This window comes from Dendrobates tinctorius, unplaced genomic scaffold, assembly GCF_039654945.1.
Source record: "Dendrobates tinctorius isolate UK_male_01 unplaced genomic scaffold, ASM3965494v1 ptg000008l, whole genome shotgun sequence".
Classification (NCBI taxonomy): Eukaryota; Metazoa; Chordata; class Amphibia; order Anura; family Dendrobatidae; genus Dendrobates; species Dendrobates tinctorius.
This window is the reverse complement of record NW_027361676.1, coordinates 28,703,593-28,730,539: the sequence shown is the minus strand read 5'-3', so window position 1 is coordinate 28,730,539 and position 26,947 is coordinate 28,703,593. Positions and strand designations below refer to the sequence as shown.

At 43.3% G+C, this 26,947-nt stretch overlaps 1 long non-coding RNA gene across 2 annotated transcripts in view; it reads left to right on the top strand.

The window, feature by feature from the left end:
- Positions 1–26,586, top strand: part of LOC141089496 (uncharacterized) — a 30,854-nt gene extending 4,268 nt beyond the window's left edge. Inside the window, exons 4-7 of one of the 2 annotated variants that reach the window (XR_012232307.1) lie at positions 7,629–7,691; positions 25,579–25,830; positions 25,942–26,010; positions 26,097–26,586. This is a non-coding gene — a long non-coding RNA (uncharacterized lncRNA). Of the gene's footprint in view, positions 1–7,628; positions 7,697–25,578; positions 25,831–25,941; positions 26,011–26,096 lie in introns of both variants that reach the window. The other variant, XR_012232306.1, reaches the window with a different exon arrangement.
- The last annotated feature ends 361 nt before the right edge of the window (positions 26,587–26,947 follow it).

The following is a 26,947-nucleotide window of genomic DNA, read 5'->3' as shown; positions in this document are numbered from 1 at the left end:
CCAGTGAGCACTAAATAGCCTCCTGCTGCCAGAGAGAGGCAGCACAATTAACCCATAGTCTAACCAGGACGGGTCAAAGCAAAATCCCGTCCTGGATCATGACAGCTTTCTTTGGCAGCCCCTCAACGGTACATCTTGTAGATGAGGCTCAGAAAGAGCATCTGCTCCAATGTGCTGCAGCAAGTGGCCTCTTCTCCTCTTCCTCCATCTTAACATCACACACAGTACAATTCTCAGAGGTGGCACCCCAATCACCCTTGCTTCCCCCTGCATCACAAATTTCCAAATGCCCAACTGAATGAGGGGAACCATAGATATGCCATTCTGCAGAGCTGTTCACACATTCTATTCCATGGACATCAGAGGTTTTCTCCGAAGAATCCACAGGAGAAAGCAACTTCACCGAAGCTCAAAATTTTTTCATGTTGTATCCGGGGCCTGACCAAGTAGGGTGTGTGCAGAAGCCAGACCATGGTCACAAGACGTTACCAGAGGTACAAGTGGACTGTACTGTGGTGTCAGTGCAGAAAGAGGAGGGGGTGATTCTCAGGGTGAGGAGTATAAGAAAAAAGAAAATCAAGATGTGATTGTAGATCCCACTTGGTGTGAACCCAGAGGTATGCAACTGAGTAGCTCAGCAGGGGAGGTGGACGATGAGGAAGATGAGGAGTTTACATTGCAGCTTCCCACAAGAGACACAAAGTGATGCAACCATGACAAGCACTGTATCCTCAGCCTCAACTCTGGCTGCGACCAGCATCGATTGCGAGTGTGCAGTTCGCAGGGGCGGCAAGTGTTGCCTAGCCTGGACCTTTTTGAGACTGAAAAGTATGACCCAAATCACATTGCGTGCCAAACTTGCAAGAAAAAACTAACTAGAAAAAATTGCAATAATTTGACAACTACATGCATGAACCAGCAAATGCGCGATTATCGTGCATTAGTGTGTGAATCTCAGTACAATGTTGGCGAGCGGGTCTCACCATCCACCGACCATCACATCAGCCACATCTGCTGCTTCTTCCTCCTCCATCACCATGCCAAGTCTTCTCAAACAGGTCTCCTGCTGAAGAAACGCCACTTGTTTACCCCCTACAGTCAGGGTAATTGTGAGCTCATCAATGGTTAAGGAGATGGACACGACTGCTGTTTTTGTGTCACATAGCACAACACATCTTTATCAATCCACCATAACATCTCTGCCTGCACCTCACTCGCAGTCCAGCAGTTTGTCCTGTTCTCTGTACTCCACCCTCTCTCAGCACAGCAGCCAGCCCTCGGTCCCGCAGTTGTGGTTGCATAAAAGTATGTTTCCTCCATTTCCAATCTGTTGGTCATGGAAATGTTACCTTTCCGCCTGGTGGGTACAGAAGTTTTAGAAAGTTCATAGTTGTCTCAGCCCCCAGTACCAGCTGCCCAGTCGCCATTACTTCTCTACGAAAGCTGTGCCTGCGCTACATCAGCATGTCACAGACAGCATCACCCATTCCCTGAAAAAATCTGTCTGCCAGGGTGCATTTCACTACTGACACCTGGGCAAGCAAACATTGGCGGGGGCATTACAGTACACTGACTGCGCACTGGATGACTCTTGTAGCTGTGGGGGCAGGCAGTCAAGGGGCTGCTCTACAAGTCTTTGAATGCCCAAGGCTTGAGGGACAAAATTCTGTACCTAACACTTACTCGACTTCTTCTGGCTCTTATATTTCCTCTAGGGCCTTAGCCTGCGCCCTCAACCTTAATCAGACAAGCATTTCAACAGTGCTGATAGAATCCCCCCACCTCCATGCTGCACAGTCACAGTTCACTGCAATTAGGCAGAGTTCAAATTAATATGACTTGGAGATCGCAGTCACACAGCTCAAGAGTTATGGACAGCTATCTAGGCTGAGTTAGAGCAATGGCTCCACTGAATCTGGAAGGCCATGTGCAATAATGGTATGAACCTGGTGGCAGCCCTATGCTAGGAGAAACCTCACATGTGCCTTGCATGGCTCACATCCTTAACATGGTGGTACTGCAATTTCTCCACCACTATCCCGGCCTGGATGCTCTGCAGCAGAAAGCACAATCGTGTGCTCACTTTCACCGATCGCACCCCACAGGTCATCGCTTCAGAGGTCTTTCAGCTACTGGTTAACCATTTAATTTGTGATGTTCTGACACTGTAGAATTCCACATGCTGCAGTGACTGTGTCAGCAATGATGAGCCTTCGTGCAGTATGTCCTTTTGCATAGTCTTGGCCAGCACAGTACGGATGTGGTGCAAATCACACTTGCGTAGTGGGCACAGAAGAAAAACCTCTGCACCCTTCTGCACAGTTTTGAAATGGCTACTAAGATGGTTAGCGTTGATGATGCCATAATCCTCACCATTATTCTGATCATCTACATGCTGGAGCACACTTTCAATAGTCTGCATGTAGAGGTGATGGTTACAGAGGAAGAGGTGGAAGCGAAGGATGCAGAGGGATAGCAAGATCTCAGATTTTCGGACTGTCAACTGTTTGTCATGGCCGGCAGCCAGTAATCTCTTATAAAATGTCTTCAGCGCTGCTGGTGGTGTCCTGACATCTAAGAGCATCTGACTATCCCCTATAAGTGTACACCACCTAGCTTTCATCAAAATGAACAAGTCATGGATCTCCAATTACTTTAGCACAGACTGGGCAGACTAGTTGATGGTGCCATTATTAGTATAATGCATTGATCTTGCGTTATTGCAGTCTGTGCCATCTTTGTCGTGGCTTCTGGGCTTGCTGTTGCTACTGCTATTGATGTTACAAACAATTTGTACAAATTGATCAGTAAGAGGTGGATGTAAATGCAACTATGTCTGAAGTGCTAAACCTGGGGCTGCCAATCGCATTGTAAGCAAACTCAAATCTAGCTTTCCTTTTGCCTGGCAATCTAAGAGTCTAACGTACTTAGGCATCAAATTAAGTGTGTCGGACAAAGATCTCTTCAAACTCAATCTTAAGCCCTTATTGGACTCGACGATCACATGCCTAGGTTCATGGAAAGATACATTTTTATCATGAATGGTAAGAAAAAACATCTTAAAAAGTCTAATTCTGCCAGAATTTATTTACATTTTTAATATGCTTCCTATTCAAATACCCATGTCATATCTAGCTAAAATACATTCCTTATTCTTTAAATATATCTGGCAAAAATGTAAACCTTGTATAAACACTAAATCACTTACACTGCCAAAAGTTATGGGTGGAATGGGGGCACCGTATGTTGCTAAATACTATCAGGCTGCACATCTGACCAGAACAGTGGACTGTATTAGGGGCTCAAAGGACAAACAATGGCTTAAAATAGAAGAATCAATGTCACCGTTCCCCCTACGATCCATCCTACTGGGGCACTCTGATGACCCCACCCCAGTTGAATGTAAAAATATCCACACCCTGGCCACAATTAAAATATGGAATAATGCTCGTTGTGCTCTAGCCCCCCCCTCTCTCACCATTGACCAAAATCATCGATCTAGTGGGATCCCTGCCTCATCAAGCGGCGCACCTTCTGATTGAGCAGCTGTTTGAGTATGCGGCCCTTCTCCCCCTACAAGAGTTACATAAATTACCTGGGTTATCAGGCTTCACTTTTTTACAACATGGAAAACTTTCCCACCTACTTTGCCTACGAAACTACTCGATCGATCCTGACAGACCCTTAACTTCTTACGAAATCTTATGTGCCGCAACAGGAGCACCAGTCAGAGTTCTCTCTACGATCTCTACTTAAGATTGATGTACCTCTAAAACGGGCATACATAGCACACTGGGGGAGGGACTTGGGTAACTCCTTTTCTAACTCACAAATTAATCATATTTATAGGAACTCCCACAGCCCTTCACTGTGTGTATGAATTCAGGAAAACTCATTTAAAAATATTACTAAATGGTATATTACACCCAATCAAATTCGCAGATGGCAACATACTGCAGAGACAAATTGTTGGAGATGTGGAGGGAGTGATGGCAGTTATATACACATTTGGTGGTCTTGTTTGGCGCTTCAACCCTTTTAGAAAGAAGTGTCCACAACCATACGCAAAGAACTGGGCAAATGTGCCATTTTGAATCCAGAAAATGCTTTATTAAATTTTCCACTCTGGCAGAAAGATAAAGAAGCGAACAAATTAGCTCAATTTATCCTGGCAGCCGGGGAATCTTTGATCCCTATGAATTGGAATACCGCAGTCAAACCCACTACACAACAACTTTACTCAAAAATTGATCAAATTTTTTACGTAGAAGAACTAGCAGCAAGAGTTAATCATAGTTCTGCTAAATTTAATAATATTTGAAGATATTGGTCCCAATTTAGGACACAATCATCCTTTAACTCAGTAATTACTCTGTAATCTTTTTTTCTTTTACATTAGACACATAACCCAAGGTGCTACCCCCATTCCCAACTCCCTTCTTCACCACACGCCCACCTGCCCTTTTGATCCCACCCTGTCTTCCCTTTCCTAGTTTCTTGTTATCTTCTCGTCATCAAAAATTTGAAATCTGAAACTGTCTACTATTCCTTTGTATGCAGTGTTTGAAAATTTGACACACAAAATAACTTCTGCTCTATCTTTTGAATATTTGTATTACTGTTTTTGGTATTGATTTGATTGAGTTCTCAATCACTGTTTGTTGTTTGCAAATTTCTCAATAAACAGAACGTTGAAAGAAAGTAAGAGGTGGATGAGTGATAGGTGTAGGCCTCACTACAGGCAACCCACCAGATGGAGACCCAACTTGGAGTCTCCACATTTAAAATTATTATTGGCACACAACACTAAAGTGGCATCAATTTCTCCAGAGGAGAAATAGTATAATAGGGCTCTAAGACCTCCTTCCACTACAGGCAACTCAGCGGATGGAAACCCAACTTGGAGTCTACACATCTACAAGGCATACCGCTGTGAGGCTGCCAAAGAAATGAAGTCGAGTAGCCCATCCAGTAACAGAAGTTGTCAATTGTCTTTGGATAGGATGAGCCGGTGTTTCTTCAGTAGAGCTTTGAGTAACATTACAGCCTACCCCACGTACACCTCTAACACTAAACCTATTCCCTCTTCCTTAAACCACAACTTCACTTTTTCCAACTCATGTTGGATGCACCCTTCCCCTCTTTCAGCCAGCTGATTCACAAACCTAAGCCCTCATCTGTCAGTCACCTGTCACTAAATTAACATTCTGAATATATTTGCAGAGATAGTGTGGCTGGACCACAGAATTAGTACAAAAGATTTAACTGCTGAAATGTGGAATGGTGGCTGGAAGACACAATTAGCATAAAGTATATAGATGCTGAAATATAGACTGATGGCTAGACCACACAATTAGCACAAAGGATTTGTGTGCTGAAGTGGCAACTTGTGGCTCCTCCACAGAATTAGCACTCCAGATTTATGTGCTGGAAGGTCCATTTGACAGAGGATCTTATCTATCAGCACTAGCTGAGAATAAACCATCTAGATTACTATCTGACTACTTGCAGCAGCAGCCTCACTATGCTGTTGCAGTTACAAAATGGTGCCGAAGCCACATGTCCTTTCTTTATATGGAGAGGGATATGTGACATTGGCATCCAAAGACACAAGCCCTTTTGTCTGGACATTGTGGATGGTTTCTGTGCCCTGATTGGCTGCCGGAATTTTCACACATTAAGTTAATTATAAAAAAAAGTCGCTCCTCTGACCTCTCCCCACCCCCTCCCCTCATCAAACACATTCCCCCCGCTCATCATACAGCACCACTATCCTAGCAAAGACCTAACAAGAGCATGAGTAAAAACGCAATCATTTACCGAACTTTCGACACATTTCTTGAGAAAAAAATGCTCTGGAATCCGAACACAAATCCAAATGTGCAACGTTTGTGTCGAATTTGATATTAATGAACGTTTTCCTAAATAAGTTCGCTCAAATACTGAACTTGTGAATGTGGCCTGAAACAGAGATTCTGAACACAATATATAGAGGCAGGGTTTGTAGGGGTAGTGTTACAACTGCAGCTAAATATAAAATACTTGCTATATTACTTTCCCGCTGGACTCTAAGTCACAAATATTATCTTCAGATGAATGGAAGAACAGGAACAAGGAGTGTAGAGCTGGTTATGAAGAGAAAGTGTCTCAGAGTTGCAAGGATGGATTTAGATGAGATGATAAACTCTTGTTCACAGAAAGTCAGAAAATAACCTGTCTTTTCAGGAAAGCATGCACTATAGTGGTGGTCAAAATAGGTGCACATAGCGAAACGTTCTTAAATGTATGCATGCAATTGAGTTGCAATGCAACAAAGCATTCTACTACAATATTACTGGGAAGTTTCTGCAATGCCACTTTAAAGACCCAGCTGAAATAATTCAAAATGTTTATGATAGTTGATTTACAATAAAGAAAAAAATAAAAATGCTGTATGTAAACATACATTCCTATAGTTATGTATGTCTAGTTTAGTAAAACAATATGGAGTGCTATCCCTAAAATGCAACAGTGTTAAGGGCCTGTCACACTAAGCGATATCGCTAGCAATATCGCTATAACATCACTGGTTTTTGTGACGTTATAGCGATATTGCTAGCGATATCGCTATGTCTGATACTTACCTCCGACCAGCTCCCCCTCTGGCTATCGCTGATCGCGCGAGAAGGTCCTGGGCCGTTTCTCGTCGTCAGCTTCCTGCTGGGCTTCCTGTGGCGCTGACGAGCGACGCGTGGACGCGGGCGGGAGGACGTCAGGATCGCCTCGTCTGACAGGTAAGTAGCGACTCCCGACCCCTGCTATGTCGCTGGTGAGATCTGCCTGTGGGGCAGCTCACTAGTGACCACTTAGCGATGCACCAGCGATCCTGACCGCGTCATATCGCTGGTCGGGATCGCTGGTGCATCGCTAAGTGTGACAGTACCTTTAGTCATCTGAAATTGGCCTTTGTCTGTGTAGCATAGCCTCATGCTTACATTATATCCACATACTGTACATCATTTTCATAATTGTGTGACATTCTTAAAAAATGTGACATCTCAAGTATAAAAATGTGTAAGAAAATTTGACAACCAGGAATTGTGATGTGAATAAGTTACAACTTGGAAGTTACTTTTCAATCTATATTAGAGCACACATTTTTTTCTACATTTTTTCCCTTTACCACTTTCATATGTTGTAAAGTTAGACAATTAATATGATGTTACGTCAGCAAAGTTGACCTTCTCCAACTCCATCATTAACGATTCATTAGGATTCTGCATGCAGAGGAAGCAGAATCAATAAAAGAATGCAAGAAGTTTACTTTTCACAACAGGAGGGAAATTTCTAAATAAAGGTTTGTGAAGCTATTGAATGCTAAACAAATGTCTCCAGTAAAAAAGAGTATCAGATTCAAAATGTGTTGACACGTTAGATTTTTGTTTATTTAATTCACCAAAACATTTTTAATCCGAGGTTGAAATTGCAATCTAATGTTTTATTAGTTTGCCAACATCTGTGAAATTGGGTTTCGATTCAATCTAGGATTTAAACTTCAAGCGTACTCAGCTCAGGCATATTATTTATAAGCACTCGGGTTCCTGTTTTCCTGTATTTTTAGTCTTTCTTTTTCTTGTTCTCATTTCTAGCATTTGGTCCCAGCAGTACCATTTTGTTCATCACGGAAATTGCAAGCTGGAAACACGATAAGGGTATGGTAGGTAAAGAGTGACAGAATCACTTATTTGTAGATGTTGTAAAGAGTAAAGACATTTCAGAGTAGTTCTTGTCTTGTTTTTTTTCAGCACTATGCTTAATGATCACAGAAAGATTTGCTTTTTCAAGTTACCGTACTTCATCGAGTCTATTAGCCCCTTAATATAAGAACATGTAAAGCTCATTATTTGGAGACAGTTTACCGCTGGGGTTTGACATCTCAAAAATTAGGATAGTATGCATCATCTCAAGAAGATAAACCTATGAAGAACTAACATCTTGATAAATGTATGTATAAACAAGCAGACACTGAATGGACTTTTTTATCTTTAATAGATCCTCAAGGGTATGTATTCATTAGTCTGAAGTGTCCATTTGTGGGTAAAGAGCCTTGCCAGATTTTAAAAAAACTTGTCAATGGCAGATAATTATGTTATGTTTGAGCTTTTATTTATTTACAAAGAGGATGCAGAGGATGTATTTTTACATATTGTGGGAAAAATAAGTATTTGATACACTGCAGATTTTTTCTCATATACAAAGAATGAAGAGGTCTGTCATTTTTATATTAGGTACACTTCAACTGTGAGGCCAGTTTCACAGATATAAGTGTCTGTGTGTGTAATACTTGCGGCACATGTGTGGCAACCGTGTGCCGCCCGTGTGCAGCATCAATACCACATGGTCAGCGGGCAGGGAAGAAGCGATACAGTAAGTGCTGTTCCCCAGCAGTGGGTGCTGAAGACAGCTCTCATCATTCTCCCCTTCTCTGCCGGTGATCGGCGCGAGCAGGGGAGAATGATGAGGGTTATATTAAAGTCAGAACAATGACAGCAGGTGAGGGGTTTTGAGACTAGTACACTAATCAACCTACACCTGCTGCCACTAAGAATAGCAAGAGCAGGAGCGGATGATGGGGGTGTTCCTTACCCGCCGTCTGCACTATAACTAAATAAATGAATGAAAAACCCAGGATGGGTTCCTTTATCTATAATAATAAATGCCCTAACCAGCTTCCGGTTGTAACAAATTCCGTCCAGTTGTAACCGGTGACGTCACCGCACACACACGCACGTTAACCCTCAACACACCACACCGCCTCAACACACACTCCTCTCACCTTTCACCTCCCTCATGTCCATTCACTCTTTCACTCCACATACGTTCCTTTCTCTCACTCCGTTTCTCATACTCACACCGTCATCGTCGCTGCCCCGACATCTTCCTCCGCCGCCGCGATCCAGGATCCAGACGTTCTCCAGGCCGCCGACATCGGGATCCAAAAAGATGGCGTCGGCAAAATCTCGCGAGATTACGCCGACGCCATTTTGGATCCCGATGTCGCCCATGCCAGCGACATGTTGTTGCGGCGACGCCATCTTGAATATCGCGGGACTTCACGAAATCCAAGATGGCGTCCCGCAAGAACATGTCGGTGGCCTGGAGAACGTCTGGATCCTGGATCGCGGCGGCGGAGGAAGATGTCGGGGCAGCGACGATGACGGTGTGAGTATGAGAAACGGAGTGAGTGAGAGAAAGGAACGTATGTGGAGTGAAAGAGTGAGTGGACATGAGTGGAGGTGAAAGGTGAGAGGAGTGTGTGTTGAGGCGGTGTGGTGTGTTGAGGGTTAACATGGCAAGAGATGTGAGGCTGTGTGCACACGCTGCGGATTTTGCTGCAGTTCCGCAGCGGTTTTGGCCGCCGCGGACCCGCAGCAGTTTTTGCTGCGGTGTACAGTACCATGATTCCCTATGGGAATCAAAAACCGCAGTGCAGACGGTGCGGAATTTTCCGCGCGGATTATCTGCGGTTTTCAATCCGCAGAAAGAATTGACATGTCAATTCTTTCTGCGGATTCTCCTGCGGTTTGCCATCTCCTCTATTGAGGAGATGAAAAACCGCATGGCAAAACCGCAGAGCAATCCACAGGTAAAACCGCAGGTCTTTTGACCTGCGGTTTCACCTGCGGATTTTACAAAATCTGCGCTGATGAATCCGCACCTAATCCGCAGCGTGTGCACACAGCCTTAACGACGTCGGCGAAATCTCGCGAGATTTCGTCGACGCCATCTTGCATTCATGAAATTGCGTCATTTACCTCACGCCGACTTGCTGTGCGGATGCTTGGCATTGCCTGTACCACCATAACTACTGCTGCCTTGGTCCTATGCCTGTTTACTGCCGGTGTCTAATTACAGGGCCAATTTGCCTCTACCGCCATAACTACTGCTGCCTTGCTCCTCTGCCGGTGTCTAATTACAGGATCAATTTGCCTCTACCGCCATAACTACTGCTGCCTTGCTCCTCTGCCGGTGTCTAATTACAGGGCTAATTTGCCTCTACCGCCATAACTACTGCTGCCTTGCTCCTCTGCCGGTGTCTAATTACAGGGCTAATTTGCCTCTACCGCCATAACTACTGCTGCCTTGCTCCTCTGCCGGTGTCTAAATACAGGGCCAATTTGCCTATACCGCCATAACTACTGCTGCATTGCTCCTCTGCCGGTGTCTAATTACAGGGCCAATTTGCCTATACCGCCATAACTACTGCTGCCTTGCTCCTCTGCCGGTGTCTAATTACAGGGCCAATTTGCCTATACCGCCATAACTACTGCTGCCTTGCTCCTCTGCCTGTGTCTAATTACAGGGCTAATTTGCCTCTACCGCCATAACTACTGCTGCATTGCTCCTCTGCTGGTGTCTAATTACAGGATCAATTTGCCTCTACCGCCATAACTACTGCTGCATTGCTCCTCTGCTGGTGTCTAATTACAGGGCCAATTTGCCAATACCGCCATAACTACTGCTGCCTTGCTCCTCTGCTGGTGTCTAATTACAGGATCAATTTGCCTCTACCGCCATAACTACTGCTGCCTTGCTCCTCTGCCGGTGTCTAATTACAGGGCTAATTTGCCTCTACTGCCATAACTACTGCTGCCTTGCTCCTCTGCCGGTGTCTAATTACAGGATCAATTTGCCTCTACCGCCATAACTACTGCTGCCTTGCTCCTCTGCCGGTGTCTAATTACAGGGCTAATTTGCCTCTACCGCCATAACTACTGCTGCCTTGCTCCTCTGCCGGTGTCTAATTACAGGGCTAATTTGCCTCTACCGCCATAACTACTGCTGCCTTGCTCCTCTGCCGGTGTCTAATTACAGGGCCAATTTGCCTATACCGCCATAACTACTGCTGCCTTGCTCCTCTGCCGGTGTCTAATTACAGGGCTAATTTGCCTCTACCGCCATAACTACTGCTGCATTGCTCCTCTGCCGGTGTCTAATTACAGGATCAATTTGCCTCTACCGCCATAACTACTGCTGCATTGCTCCTCTGCTGGTGTCTAATTACAGGGCCAATTTGCCAATACCGCCATAACTACTGCTGCCTTGCTCCTCTGCTGGTGTCTAATTACAGGATCAATTTGCCTCTACCGCCATAACTACTGCTGCCTTGCTCCTCTGCCGGTGTCTAATTACAGGATCAATTTGCCTCTACCGCCATAACTACTGCTGCATTGCTCCTCTGCCGGTGTCTAATTACAGGGCCAATTTGCCTCTACCGCCATAAGTACTGCTGCCTTGCTCCTCTGACTGTTCACTGCCTGTGTCTAATTACAGGGCCAATTTGCCTCTACCGCCATAACTACTGCTGCCTTGCTCCTCTGCCAATGTCTAATTACAGGGCCAATTTGCCTCTACCGCCATAACTACTGCTGCCTTGCTCCTCTGCCGGTGTCTAATTACAGGGCCAATTTGCCTCTACCGCCATAACTACTGCTGCCTTGCTCCTCTGCCGGTGTCTAACTACAGGGCCAATTTGCCACTACCACTTCATAACTACTGCTGGGCAATTACAGGGTCAATTAGTATCTGTTTACTCTACAATACTCCAGGACGCCTTCTTCACTGCCATATAACTGCCAAATAGACTCCTTTACCTGTGCCAACATGAGTCATAACAAAAAGTATGCCAATGCCAGTGAAAGGAAAGCAGCTTTAGCACTACGACAAAAACAACGCCGTGCTAATGAGACTCCTGAGGAAAAACACCATCGCCTTGAGAAGATTAAGGCTTATAAACGCCGTCGCCTCACACACGAATCCCCTAAGTCTAAATCCATAAGATTGGCTGAAGAAGCCTCTGCACGCCGTCACCGCTGACAACAGACGGCCTCTTCCTCATCATTATTATTAGACTCACAACAGGATGCTTCCACATCAGCATGTGGAACAATTTACTGATACACTTCATCCCATATGCCGTTCACTGACATAACTAATCAGCAATCTGTTTCTGCCCTATCAATACCACCATTCAATACCGATGCACAGTATGCCAATGCCAGTGAAAGGAAAGCAGCTTTAGCACTACGACAAAAACAACGCCGTGCTAATGAGACTCCTGAGGAAAAACAGCATCGACTTGACAAGATTAAGGCTTATAAACGCCGTCGTCTCACACACGAATCCCCTAACTCTAAATCTATTATATTGGCTGAAGAAGCCTCTACACGCCATCACCGCCAACAACAGACGGCTTCTTCCTCATCATCTATAATAATAAATGCCCTAAGCAGCTTCCGGTTGTAACAACTTCCGTCCAGTTGTAACCGGTGACGTCACCACACACACGCACATGTTAACCCTCAACACACCACACCGCCTCAACACACGCTCCTCTCACCTTTCACCTCCACTCACGTCCACTCACTCTTTCACTCCACATATGTTCCTTTCTCTCACTCCGTTTCTCATACTCACACCGTCATTGTCGCTGCCCCGACATCTTCCTCCGCCGCCGCGATCCTGGATCCAGACGTTCTCCAGGCCGCCGACATGTTCTTGCGGCGACGCCATCTTGGATTTCGTGAAATCCCGCGAGATTCAAGATGGCGTCGCCGCAAGAACATGTTGCTGGCGTGGACGACTCGGGATCCAAAAAGATGGCGTCGGCGAAATCTCGCGAGATTACGCCGACGCCATTTTGGATCCCGATGTCGTCCACGCCTGCGACATGTTCTTGCGGCGACGCCATTTTGGATCAGCGAAATCCCGCGATAGTCAAGATGGCGTCGCCGCAAGAACATGTCGCCGGCGAGGACGACGTCGGGATCCAAAATGGCGTCGGCGAAAACTCGCGAGATTTCGCCGACGCCATTTTGGATCCCGACGTCGTCCATGCCGGCGACATGTTCTTCCGGCGACGCTATCGTGACTATCGCGGGATTTCACGATACTCAAGATGGCGTCGCCGCAAGAACATGTCGCCGGCGTGGACAACGTCTGGATCCAGGATGGCGCCGGCGGAAGAAGATGTCGGGGATCGTGGAGCAGCGGCGATGACGGCGTGAGTATGAGAGACGGAGTGAGAGAAGGGGTCGTATGTGGAGTGAAAGAGTGAGTGGAGAAGGTGAAAGGTGAGAGGAGTGTGTGTTGAGGAGTGTGTGTGTTGAGGGTTAACATGGCAAGAGGTGTGATGCTATCGCATCCTCCCGATGCAATAGCATCGGGCCATAATCTAGTTTTCTATAACCAGCCTGGCAACACTCCCTGCTGGGGGCTGCAACCCTCAGCTGTCAGCTTCAGTAAGGTTGGTTATCAAGAATAGAGGGTTCCCCATGCTGTTTTTTTAATGATTTAGATAAATCATTAAAAAAATGGCATGGGGTGGACCCCATTTTTGACAACCAGCCATGCTAAAACTCACAGCTGGGGGCTGGTATTCACTGGCTGGTAAGGAGCCATTGATATAGGCCCCCCAAAATAAAAATAGCAGCCTGCAGCTGCCGAGAAAAGGCACATCTATTAGATACACCAATTCTGGCGCTTTGCCCAGCTCTTTACAATTGCCCTGTAGCGGTTGCAAGTGGGGTTCATATTTGTGGGTTTGATCTCACCTTTGCCATTGTCAGGTGACATCAAGTCCATGGCTTAGTAATGGAGAGGTGTTTATAAGACACCTCTCTCCATTACTAATCCTATAGTTGCATGGTAGATTAAGACAAAGCCAGAATAAAGTCTTTTATTAGAAATAAAACAAAACACAGTTTTCCTTTTTTATTTAAAAATAAACACAGTTCTAGTCAACTAACACCTATTTCTACCAAACCCTTTGTTCTCCTGTAATAAAATAAGGACTCTCTGCTTGCTGTATGCATACTTCCTGGCTGTATGATTAGGGTGGTGGCGCCTGCTCTTCCTGATTCTTAAAGAGGCAGCATGCGCATTCTTTGTGTCCCCGGCCTATTGCCTGGGGGCACCTGGTACTTAAGCATCACCACTAGTGATTAGCAAGCATGCTCGGTAATGCTCGGTACTCACCCGAGCGTCACAGTGTTCGCAATGCTCGGCGAGCATTGTGCATTTCCGTTTTTGCTCAGCAGGAGTTCAGGTCCTTGCCCTGCATGTTTGGTGCTCTTTAGAGCGCAAATCAACATGCAGGAATTGTCTGCCATGCACTGTAATGCTGCAGCCATGTTGGTTGTGGCATTACAGTGATTGGCTGGCCATGCAGCATCATCAGGTCTATATCAGACCCCGTGCCACCCTGTTCATCCCATTCAGATCTGGAATCAGTGTAGGGAGAGTTGCTGCAGCAATAGGGACAGAATAGGTATCAGTTAGTGTGGGTATACCATTGTTGAATCCACAAATTCAGCTAAACCAATAGTTCATCTAAGGACTAATTACGGTGTCTATAGATATCAGTGCTAGGCAGGCAGGCACTTTGTTGCATACAGCAAGAGGGTCCATTCCATTATTGACTGCTGCTGCCTATTACAGATATTGCCCGTATATACATAGCCCCAGGTATCAGTGGCCAGGAAGTATTTGTTATTGCATCTTATTCCTGATTATTTTATTTAAAAGCAATCCAGAGCACACTTTTTTCTCCATTTGCTTGTTGGCACTGTAGAACACAGCCAGATCGTTTCCATAGTACAGCGTTAAAATACAGCTATTTTAAATAGGGGTTTGGTCATCACAGCGATCACATCTGAGTGCGTATAAAATTCTGCCATTTTTGTGGTACTGTACACATGATTGGAATACAAGGCTAGAAGGATACAACTTATTTGCAAGAAACAGACTTGATAAACGAGGAGGAGATGTCGCATTGTATGTTAGAAACGCATATATCTGCACAGAGATTGAAGCTTCAGAGACTGGGAGTTCTGTGGAAACTGTTTGGGTAAGAATACAAGGACAGAACAATGGAAAGGACACCATTGTAGGCATTTACTACAGGCCGCCTGTGCAAGCTGCAGATATGGATGAAATCTTTATGCATCAAATGGCCAACTTCTCCAAAAAAAATGACATAGCTGTCATGGGAGATTATAACTATCCAGACATTTGTTGGGAATCTCTCTCAGGCAAAACTAACAGGTCAAGGAAATTCTTATCCCCTCTTGCTGACAACTTTATCTTCCAAAAGGTAGGGGAGAAAACAAGGGGAACTGCTACCTTGGATCTAATCCTTATAAACAGGGAGGAAATGGTTGAGGAGGTAAAAGTGGCTGGGATCCTAGGAGGTAGCGACCATGCTATTTTAGAATTTTGGATAACTAGAGGAGGAAGACCTGTGAAGACTCAGACGTCAAGGTTAGATTTCAGAAAGGCAGATTTTAAGGGATTCAGAAAGAGAATTGGAGGGATCCAATGGCTGGATATCCTTAAAGACAAAAATGTCCAGGAAGGATGGGAAATCTTGAAAAATGAAATTCTCAAAGCACAATTGTTAACAATTTCGAAAAGAGGGAAGAATAGGAAGCATTTAAGGAAACCAGGATGGATGAACACAGAACTTAAGCACATGCTAAAAAGGAAGAAAGAAATGTTTATAAAATGGAAAGAGGGAGGCATATCTAAAGAAGAATATAATGCTGTCTGCAGAACCTGCAGGGCACATATCAGATTACTAAAGCTGACAATGAATTGAGGCTTGCAAGAGATGTCAAAAGCAATAATAAAGGATTTTGGGGATATGTCAAAAGTAAAAGAAAAGTCAAAGATGCTATAGGATTTTTACAGAATGAAAATGATGAAATGGTAAGACAGGATGTTGAGAAGGCCGAACTTTTAAATTCCTATTTTGCATCTGTTTTCTCTCAGAAAGGAAATGTAACATCAACTGTTCTACACTGTCCTTTTAAGGGAATAGAAGAATCCAGGATATCTATAAACAGAAAGATAATGAGGAAACACTTAGCTAACCTAAATGAATTCAAGTCTCCAGGTCCAGATGAATTACACCCCAGAGTACTGAAGGAGATACCAGGAGAAATTTTTGAACCCCTCTCCATAATCTTTGAAAATTCTTGGAGAACAGGAGAAGTCCCAGAAAACTGGAGAAGAGCAAATGTTGTTCCTATCTTCAAAAATGGGAAGAAGGTGGACCCAAGCAACTATAGGCTGGTGAGTCTGACTTCTATACTAGGAAAGATCTTTGAACAAATTATTAAACAACATGTATGTCAGTACCTGGATAAGAATGAAGTGATTAAACAGAGTCAGCATGGGTTTGTAACTAATTAGTCATGTCAGACTAACTTAATTTCCTTCTATGACGGAATCAATGATTGGGTGGATTAAGGAATGCTGTAGATATAGTATATCTTGACTTCAGCAAAGCATTTGACAAAGTATCTCACACAATCCTTATTGAAAAAATGACTAGGTATGGAATGGACAAGGCAACTGTTAGGTGGATTCATAACTGGCTTAGTGATCGGACCCAAAGAGTGGTCATAAATGGCTGCACATCCAGTTGGAAGAATGTCTCAAGTGGGGTACCACTGGGCTCTGTTCTGGGCCCTGTATTGTTCAACATCTTTATCAACAATTTAGATGAAGGAATTGAGGGTAAACTGATTAAATTTGCTGATGACACAAAGCTAGGAGGGATAGCTAATACTAGAGAAGAGAGAGAGGATTCAAAAAGATATAAATAAACTGGAGCAGTGGGCAGCAACTGACAGAATGGTTTTTAACAGGGAAAAATGCAAAGTACTACATCTAGGCAATAAAAATGAAAAAAGCACATACAGAATGGGAGGAATAGGGCTAAGCAACAGCACATGTGAAAAAGACTTGGGTATACTAATAGATCACAGACTGAATATGAGTCAACAGTGTGATGCAGCAGCATAAAAGGCAAATGCAATTCTAGGATGTATTAACAGAAGCATACAGTCTAGATCACGGGCGGCACGGTGGCTCAGTGGTTAGAGCTGCAGCCTTGCAGCGCTGGGGTCCTGGGTTTGAATCCCACCAAGGACAACATCTGCAAGGAGTTTGTATGTTCTCCCCGTGTTTGCGTGGGTTTCCTCCGGGCACTCCGTTTTCCTCACACATTCTAAAGACATACTAATAGGGAATTTAGATTGTGAGCCCCATCGGGGACAGTGATGATGATGTGTGCAAAATGTAAAGCGCTGCGGAATATGTTAGTGCTATATAAAGATTATTATTATTACACTGGTCAACAGCATTTTTGGTGCCAAAGATATTTCATCGAATTTAGGGTATTTTTGGGGTGCTGATTCTGAATATGTCATCAGTTTTGCCAGATTGGCTCAAGTTTTTGAGATTTTTGGTATCTTATTTATAGCACTTGTTGGTAAATGCGACGCATCATCTCATTAATTTCTTTGGATTAGTACTTGAACTGAGCAGTTCTCAATATAGTTTTGTGTTAATTAGTGTTCTAAAAGTTTGTTCATAGCTTGATTTTTGCACTAACTTTATGTTGTTGTCTGTTTTCCAGTGAAAAGCATGAACTCATCAAGAAGAAGTTGTCTTAACGATCCAGACTCATTCTGTTACATTTGTGGTGAATACACACTGCCAAAACATAGAAGAAACATAACAGACTTCGTAAAAAAAGTGTATTTTGCCTATTTTGGGGTTATGCTTGGGGACCAAGACAAGTTTTGGGCACCACACATAGTGTGCAAAGCATGTATCGAATTATTACGAAAATGGAGCAAAGGACAAAGAAAAAGCTTCAAATTTGGTGTTCCAATGGTGTGGAGAGAGCCAAAAAATCATCATGATGACTGTTATTTATGGTAAACACAGGTACAGGCACATCTTCACAATGAGGGACAGGCCTTCTTGCAGATTCCATGTTACTCCCATTTTCGTTTCTTATGCTTATTGAATCCTTGCACTTGCACTGCACAGAAATAACAGTCATCATGATGATTTTTTGGCTCTCTCCACACCATTGGAACACCAAATTTGAAGCTTTTTCTTTGTCCTTTGCTCCATTTTCGTAATAATTCGATACATGCTTTGCACACTATGTGTGGTGCCCAAAACTTGTCTTGGTCCCCAAGCATAACCCCAAAATAGGCAAAATACACTTTTTTTACGAAGTGTGTTATGTTTCTTCTATGTTTTGGCAGTGTATATTCACCACAAATGTAACAGAATGAGTCTGGATCGTTAAGACAACTTCTTCATGATGAGTTCATGCTTTTCACTGGAAAACAGACAACAACATAAAGTTAGTGCAAAAATCAAGCTATGAACAAACTTTTAGAACACTAATTAACACAAAACTATATTGAGAACTGCTCAGTTCAAGTACTAATCCAAAGAAATTAATGAGATGATGCGTCGCATTTACCAACAAGTGCTATAAATAAGATACCAAAAATCTCAAAAACTTGAGCCAATCTGGCAAAACTGATGACATATTCAGAATCAGCACCCCAAAAATACCCCAAATTCATTAAAATATTTTGGACACCAGAAAAAAATTTTTTTTTCGTTGACCTGTGTTATTATTTATCACGTGAAGTCATTATTGCCCTCTACTTCTCTTTGGTCAGACCTCATCTGGAATACTGTGTCCAGTTTTGGGCACCACATTTTAAAAAAGACATCAACAAACTGGAGCAAGTTCAGAAAAGAGTGACCAGAATGGTGACCGGTCTGCAAACCCTGTCTTATGAGGAAAGGTTGCAGGATTTGGGAATGTTTCGTTTGCAAAAGAGAAGACTGAGAGGAGACTTAATAGCTGTCTGCAAATATCTAAAGGGCTGTCACATTGTAGAAAGATCATCTTTATTCTCATTTGCACAAGGAAAGACTAGAAGCAATGGGATGAAACTGAATGGGAGGAGACACAGATTAGATATTAGAAAAAAACGTTTTGACAGTTAGAGTGATCAATGAGTGGAACAGGCTGCCATGAGAAGTGGTGAGTTTTCCTTCAATGGAAGTCTTCAAACAGAGGCTGGACAGATATCTGACTGGGATGATTTAGCGAATCCTGCTTTGTGCAGGTGGTTGGACCAGATGGCCCAGGAGGTCCCTTCCAACTCTACGATTCTATGATTCTATGAAAAAAAATTTTGGAGTGTCTTATACAAGTTCTTGACACCAGTTTGCTTACAAAAGTTCTTTACCTACAGGGCAGATATTTTACACTGTGCTTTGTCCGCCACAAGGATCGCCTATCATTGTGGTCAAAATTGTGCCAATTCAGGGCTCCTTTAAATATTTTTTGCTGTGTCTTAGCCTACTTATTGACACAATTTTGCCGTAAAAATAAAAAAATACAGGCCAGATAATTTAAAATGGGGGATCTCTGTCACAGGCCTCACCTATCTGTGCGATAAAAATTGGGGAATTTTGGGGCTTAATTGAACTGTTTTTGCTGTGTCTTAGCCTAGATATTCACACCAGTTTCTATACCAAAAAGGAAAACGGATGGAACTCACCCGTTAAAATCTTCTTTATTCAGATACTTTAAAACAACGGCATAGGGCGGATGGGAGCAGGAGTGGAAATGACGACAGCCATTTAGCGCTGCAGTAGAGCTTCAACTGGTCACACAGCCTACTGCTGCGCGAAACGGCTGTCGTCATTTCCACTCCTGCTCCCATCCTCCCTATGCCATTGTTTTAAAGTATCTGAATAAAGAAGATTTTAACCAGTGAGTGCCATCCATTTTCCTTTTTGGTATAGCCACTGTGACTAATTGCTTTGGAGTGGCACCCTGGTTTATGGAGCACTTCTTACAATGCACATACTTGCAGTATCAGTTTACACAACTCTTTGTGCGGTGAATAAGCTTCCCGGCTGTGTGGATTAACTCTTTGTTGGCAAGACTATTCACACCAGTTTGCTTAAAAAAAGTGTTGCCTAAAGGCCAGATATTTTAAACTGTGGTTTTCCCGCACACGGATCACATGTAAGTTCGCTCCAAAGTCAGGCATTTGTGGTGAACATGCAAAATATTGTAGTCCATTTAAAATGGGCAAGACATGTGCCAAAGGAGAGTAAAGTTAATGAGATGGTGATGGTGCATGCAGAGGGCGAGGCCGAGAACATGGGCAAGCTGAAATTGGGCCATAACAAACACCCACATCTTCTCACTCGACCTTTTTGTCACAATTACTAGAGGGCTGCAGTAGCACACCACTATTGAACCCAGAACAGTGTCAAAAGGTTGTTGTTTGGATAGCGGATAATGCTTCCATTCGCTTTGCCATCACCACCACCACCCTGTCTTCCACATGGTCAAGTATGAGCAGCCGTGAGTGTGTACTGCATATTCTTCACAATGATCCTCTTTCCTCCCACAATGCCGAGTGCCCTGAGACAACTGATCACACACTTGGACAGTCCGAAGAGCTGTTCACTTTTCCAATTAGAGATTTGGGCCTCTCTCCCGGTGCACTTGTAGTGAGGCCATAGGAGATCGCATGTAGCGATGCCCAAATATTTGAGCAGCCACATTCACATGAAGGAGACAGTAGGAACGTGTGACAAGAAGTGGACGATGATGAGACATAATTGCCAGAAAGTCAGGAAGAGGACCAGGGTGCAATGTTTAATCATTTTTGAATAAATTTGTGATTTTATTGTTGGAGTTATATTGCACTTTCATTGGTCTCTCAGGGAGTCTTTGTCTCCCTTGAGAGCCCATGTTGTTTTAGTTTCTCAATAACTTGCACATGTCCATTTAGTTTATTTTCTTAGAAAGTACTTATCCATTTTGCATTTTGCATTGTACTTTGAGGATTCTTGTCTACCCCTATCTTAGTTGTGCACAATTCTCCATCTGTCTACGGTTGTTTTTAAGTAGAACAAACTATAGTTGGAGTCTTTTTTTATTCATCAATATTTGGAACACTAAGGATACGTAATTAATCTTTTGGTCATCTTATGCAAGAAAACGGGAGGACAGACCTTGATAAATTCCCCCAACATCAACATAAACAAGAGAAAAGATAAGTTGACAACCAGATGTTATGCTAAATGTAAGCAAAGTAAATATTTGGAAAGTAAGTGCAATAAATATTAAGATCCAATGCTCCAAAGGGGATACCTAAAGCAGTGAAGAAACAAGAAAAAAATGCTATTTTACAGTATGACTGATGTAAAATTGTATAAAGAAATGTTCATGTGATAAAAAGGAGTAAAAATATGAAAAATGAAGGACTATATAAATACATGAAAATCATTAAAATAACATACCCACACATAACATCACAAAATAAATACAGGGGAACAAGCAATACTTGAGTAATCAATGACTATACCTTGCCTCCACATAGCATCACAGTGAGAGAGCTGTACAGATCAGAGCTAAAAAAGGTGTAATGTGAAACTGGCGTCATTCACAGTTGAGCTGTAGATTCCTCTTAAAGGAGAATAAGCAATACCTTACTAATCAGTGACTGTACCCTGCCTCCACATAGCCAATCAAATAGACTGTTCAGATCAGGAGTGAAGACATGGGAGCAGCTAGTCCCACTCATCTGTTCTGACAGCTCCTTAAAAACATGGACCCATGCTTCTCAATTATTAACCTCACAGCACTAACTGAGTTGGAGCCTGCTATCCAGTTTTTACATCACCGAAGCCATGCACCTCGGTGATACATATACTCTATTCTGGACTTGTCCAGCTGCCACCTTATAATAGATAGATGCAGTCATAGCCAAAAGTATTGTCTCCCATGAAAGTGTTCCAAAAAATGAAATGTTTATTTCCTTTGTGTGTTTTGTAACAACACCAGAAAATAGAACATAAGACATCATTTCACACAAAACCTCAAAAATAGGTCCACCAAAATTGTTGCCAGCCTCAACTAAGATCTATCTATTGGTGTTCAATGAGAGTTAGATCTGAACTCTTGCTGGCCACTTCAAATCTCTCTAGAGCTTTGCATCCTTTTCTGGTGCTTCTTGAAGTATATTTGGTGTCATTGTCCTGCTGGAAGTCCCATGACTTAAGCCCCCGTTACACACTGCGATATCGCTAGCTATATCGCTGAAGCGACGATTTTGTGACGCAACAGAGTGTGACACGTGGAAACGACCGGCTCCCTGCTGCGATGTCGCTGATCGTGCGTGAACGTTCAGGATCATTTTTTGATCGCTGGCGTCACGCTGACCAGCATGCATCGCTGTGTTTGACGCCCCTTATCAACGACGAGCGACCTCGTTGGCGACTCCGAACTCAGCAACGTAGGTGTGATTAAACTTTGTGTTCGTAACGCCCCCTTAGCGCCAATTGGTGGGCGCAACAGCGACTTCATCATAAAAGACTCTGTAGCGTCGCTCCCAGTCCATTGTACCTGAGCGTTGTGTTAAGCTGGTATATCTGTTGTGGTGCCGTGCGAGTCACAACTGCGTTTTCTCTCTGGGTCATCGGCCCTGTCGGAATTGCTACTGCGTGATTTCAGTGTCTTTTCACCGATTTTGTGGATTTTGCATAAGGTAGGTACTGGTTGGGCTCTCATAATAGGGTTTTTTTTTTCACAGGCATCTTTTTCTTTCTATTTTTTTAAGGTCAGCCATATAACTTTTATAGATGCGCCTGTCCCCGCCATTGTTCTTTGTTTGAATGCGTTTTCTTTGCTTTCGAGTATGAGCAGCCAATTTACTTTTACAGCCGCACCCGCCCCTGCCATTGTTCTTTGTTTGAATGGGTTAGCTTTCTTTTCGGGTATGAGCAGCCATTTTACTTTTACAGCCGCGCCCGCCACCGCCATTGGACTTTTTTTTGTTACCATTTCCATTAATAATTAATTGAGTTATCTGTTATCTGTAATGTTATCATTAAAACATCTGTGTGTACGGGGGGGTTAACATTCCTTTTTTGTTATTGCTTTATCCAAATTTCTAATCTTTGCCGTTTATTTTGCAGTTTGCAAAGCATGAATATGAACACCGCCGAGCGTGTTGTAGTTGCTGCTGCACTACTCGTGGAGGGAGATCGGCAACAAGAGGAACTGATGCAACAAAGGCGATCCAAACGAAAGCGTCGCATGTGGACCCGAGAATAGCTGCAGCAGAGGGATAAATTCTCACATATGCAATTAGTACGAGAGTTGCAGGAGAAGAATCCTCATGACTTCCGGAACTATCTTCATATGTCAGAGGAATCCTTCCAACTGTTACTGGAGACTGTAAAGCCGCTTATTGAACGTCAAGACACAGTGATGCGTGCTGCTGTCCCGGCGGACGAAAGATTGGCAGTGACTCTGCAATACCATGCCACCGGACATTCTCTGCAAGACTTGCAATTTTCTGCTGCAGTTTCGAGGTCTTTGCTCAGCAGTTTAATCCCAGAGACCTGCAAGGCAATAGTAAAAGGTCTACGGAGCTACATGCCGTTTCCAAAAACAAAGGCAGAATGGCAAAAAATATCATCGGACTTTGAGCTCATTTGGCAGTTCTCAAATTGTGGTGGGGCGTTGGACGGAAAACATGTACGGATCATGCAACCACCAAACAGCGGATCGTATTATTACAACTACAAGGGCTATTTCAGCATAATCCTGATGGCCCTTGTAAATGCCAATTATGAGTTTATAAACGTTGATGTTGGCATGAATGGGAGAGTTTCAGATGGTGTGTGCTAGAGCACACAATTTTTGGTGACCGCTTGACTAACGGTGACCTGCACTTGCCTCCCAATTGTGACACAAAAGGCAACCTAAATTTTGTTTTTGTGGGCGATGAAGCATTCCCCCTGCATGTGAATCTTGTCAAACCATACCCACAAAAAAGTCTCACGGCGGAAAGAAGAATATTTAACTACCATTTGTCACGGGCACGACATGTTGTGGAGAATGCCTTTGGCATCATGGCCAACCGCTTCAGAGTATTCCACACACCAATAAACTTGAAGCTTGAATCCATAGACGCTGTGATGTTGGCATGTTTCATTCTGCACAATTTCCTAAGACGCCGCGATGCTATTGCGTACAGTCCTCCAGGATTTGTGGGCTCGGCTGACCAAATCAACGGTGAAGTGGTGCTTGGCGACTGGAGGGAAAATGATCCTGCAATTGCTGGACTACAACCTGTGCTATACGGCAGAACAAGGGATGATGCCAAGGCCTGCAGAGACAACTACTGTACATATTTTAACGGACCTGGTGCTGTACCATGGCAGCATCAGATCTAGTGGCCTAAAGATCACTGTAGTTGTTTTCAAGCTCATTTGTTGTTATTCTGTTCTTTGTTTTCATTTCTTGTTATTGTACGAAATAAAATAAAAGCTACGTTTCACTGTAAAAAAGCTTTATTGTTTTCTTTCACACATAAGGGCGTGATGGGGAAAGGGGAGTGATGTCTATTTTTAAATATGCCTGGTGGTGTTTAACTTACTTAACCCGTGTTGGAAAACCATTCCAAACTAAAAAAAAAAGGATAACCAAAATATTACTTTTTCATAGTTTCGGCAAATAACGCACGATAAAAAATACACATAAAAATCACATTGGTTCCGCTAACAGCGTCTTCTTGTTATTTACACAGAAAACTTTCCCCCTCCCCCGCATATAAAGTTTTAGCATACACAGGCCAAATTGCATAATGGGGTCCGCTGTACAATTTCCAAAAAGTTTAAAAAATTTAAAAAAGGAAAAAGTGTACTTTTTTTATTAGGAAAATTTTGAAAGGGCAATTTTTTAATTTAAAAGAATAAACAGATAAAAGTCAAAGACCTGAAGGGTTAATAAAATGTGTGAATGTGGTTCTTCTAATAAATATTCCTCCAGGGTGCCACAGATGAGATGTTAAACCAACCTTTAGGAAACTAACAAGGTACTGAACGCAGGAACACCATGTTTTAACGGCAATGTGCGCCACGCCACTCTAACGACGCCCACTCATGCATCAAAAGTATAGATGGCAATGTTATGTCGCAGTTGCGCCATCGCCCCGATACGGACGCAGCTGTGTGACCACCGGCGCACATGCAGCTTGATGATGTCACGACGCACAGGTGGGCGTCGTTAATGCGGCGTCGCGCACATTAGAGATTTAAAACATGGCGTCCAGGCGTGCTACACCATGGGGTGATGTTGAGGTGCGGTACCTCATCACCCAAATGGATAGTAGAGATTATGAGTGTCTTCACCACACTGCTCATCCAATGCAACACAAAAAAAAAAGTGTTGCGTAAAATTAAAAGGGGCCTATACAGGGAATTTGGTATAGAAAGGACAGCAACCCAGATTCGAAAGAAAATTGCGGACTTGCGTTATCGGTCCAGCAACAGAATTGCCAGCATCCGGCAACACAATGAACGTCGTTGTGGTGAGTGTTTTTTAGCCAAAAATTTTTTTTTTCAAGAAAACAGTGCGCAGGCTGCCCGGGAACTGTCTCAGCGTGTTAACGCGCACATGGTCTCACCAGTTTTGAGCATAAATATAATGCATAGCAATAATGGACCATTAATATTTTATAAAGTGAAAGTGAAAGTGAACGTATTATAACATTTTCAAAAAGTGTTATATGAAATGTACATGAAACACGGAAAATGCAATCACAGTAAATTTAACCCGTTGACTATCAAGGGTGCTTTCCACGTTAACACCAGGTACATTTTTTCCTTACCACCTAGGACCACCCTCTCCAGCAGCAACTCCATCTCCACCAGCACCACCAGCGGCAGCTCCGACTCCATCTCCACCATCCACGCCCGCACCACCAGCACCATCCCCATCTGGACCACCATCTCAAGATGGTTCACGTACATTTGCCACCCCATCTCCTGTTCGAACCCCGCCTTCAAATTTGGCCTCCACCTTTTCCTCCCCCGATGGTGGATTTTCGCCAGCATCACTTCAGGCCACAGCTGCTGGATCATCTTCCGGTAATTACAGCTAATAATTTAAAAGCTCCATGGTTGTTAGAACAGATATTTTGGAATTCAAAGGATGATGGCCTTCTGTCTAATTTTTTTTGTTTGTGTGTCATTTCATAGCCGCTGCAGCCACAGGATTGGGGTGGGCTATAAACTCCTCCTCTGAAGAGGCACAGGAGCCCCAAAACCGTAAGTGTAAAACAAGAAACATGTTCCTGTTGTTAGATATTGAAACAGAATAAAGCCTGGTTAAACTTCTACTCTTACCTCAACAGCATTGAACACCCTACTACAAGACCTCGTGGCCTCGCAGCGGCGGATGATTGCTGACATAACAGCAGAAACACAGCAACACGGGGTGATGCTGGAGAGGTTGGTGGCTTACCTTGAACAGGACCGCAGACAATAATTTTTTTTCTATTTTTAGGATTGTTGTGTTCTGTATGTTAAACCAATACTGTTAAAAAATTTTTTTAAAACATTATGAGTGAAAATTCACGCTGCTGTGTCTACTTTTAAAAAACATTTTTGTTTTTCAATGCACACTTTAATGGAAGTTATACACTGTTTTATTACATATACCCTTTTATTATGGCCTTTCCTAAATTGCCTAAACAATAGCGCACCTCAGCAGACGTTAACACATCCCATAACGCATCAATTGTAGCAGAACCAAAAAATTGTATGGAGAATGAATAAAAGTAGACCACAATTACATTTGAACATAAATTTTTATTAACAGTACACAAAATTTTAAACATAACAGTTTGGCAATATTTTAACAGCAAAATGAATAAGTTAACAAAACAAAACACAAATCACAACTGCTGGTAATATGGGTCAGAGTCATTAAAACGCTGCCTTGGTGGAGTGTAATAGAAATTTTGGGGTGATCCATGACTCTGATTTGGTGTATTGTCTATACCCCTCCGCATTGCTGTCTCCAGAGGTTCCTGATTGTGTGTCAAGGCGTAAAACGGTTGAGGGTGTCTGTTTACGAGGGCTGTCGTGTCACAGAGTTTCCCCGTTGCCGCTCTGCTTAATGCTTCAAGAATTATCCTCTCAGCGAGAACACGCTGACTTTCTTCAATAGTTTGAATTTTCTCATTAACGTAATGTGCAATAC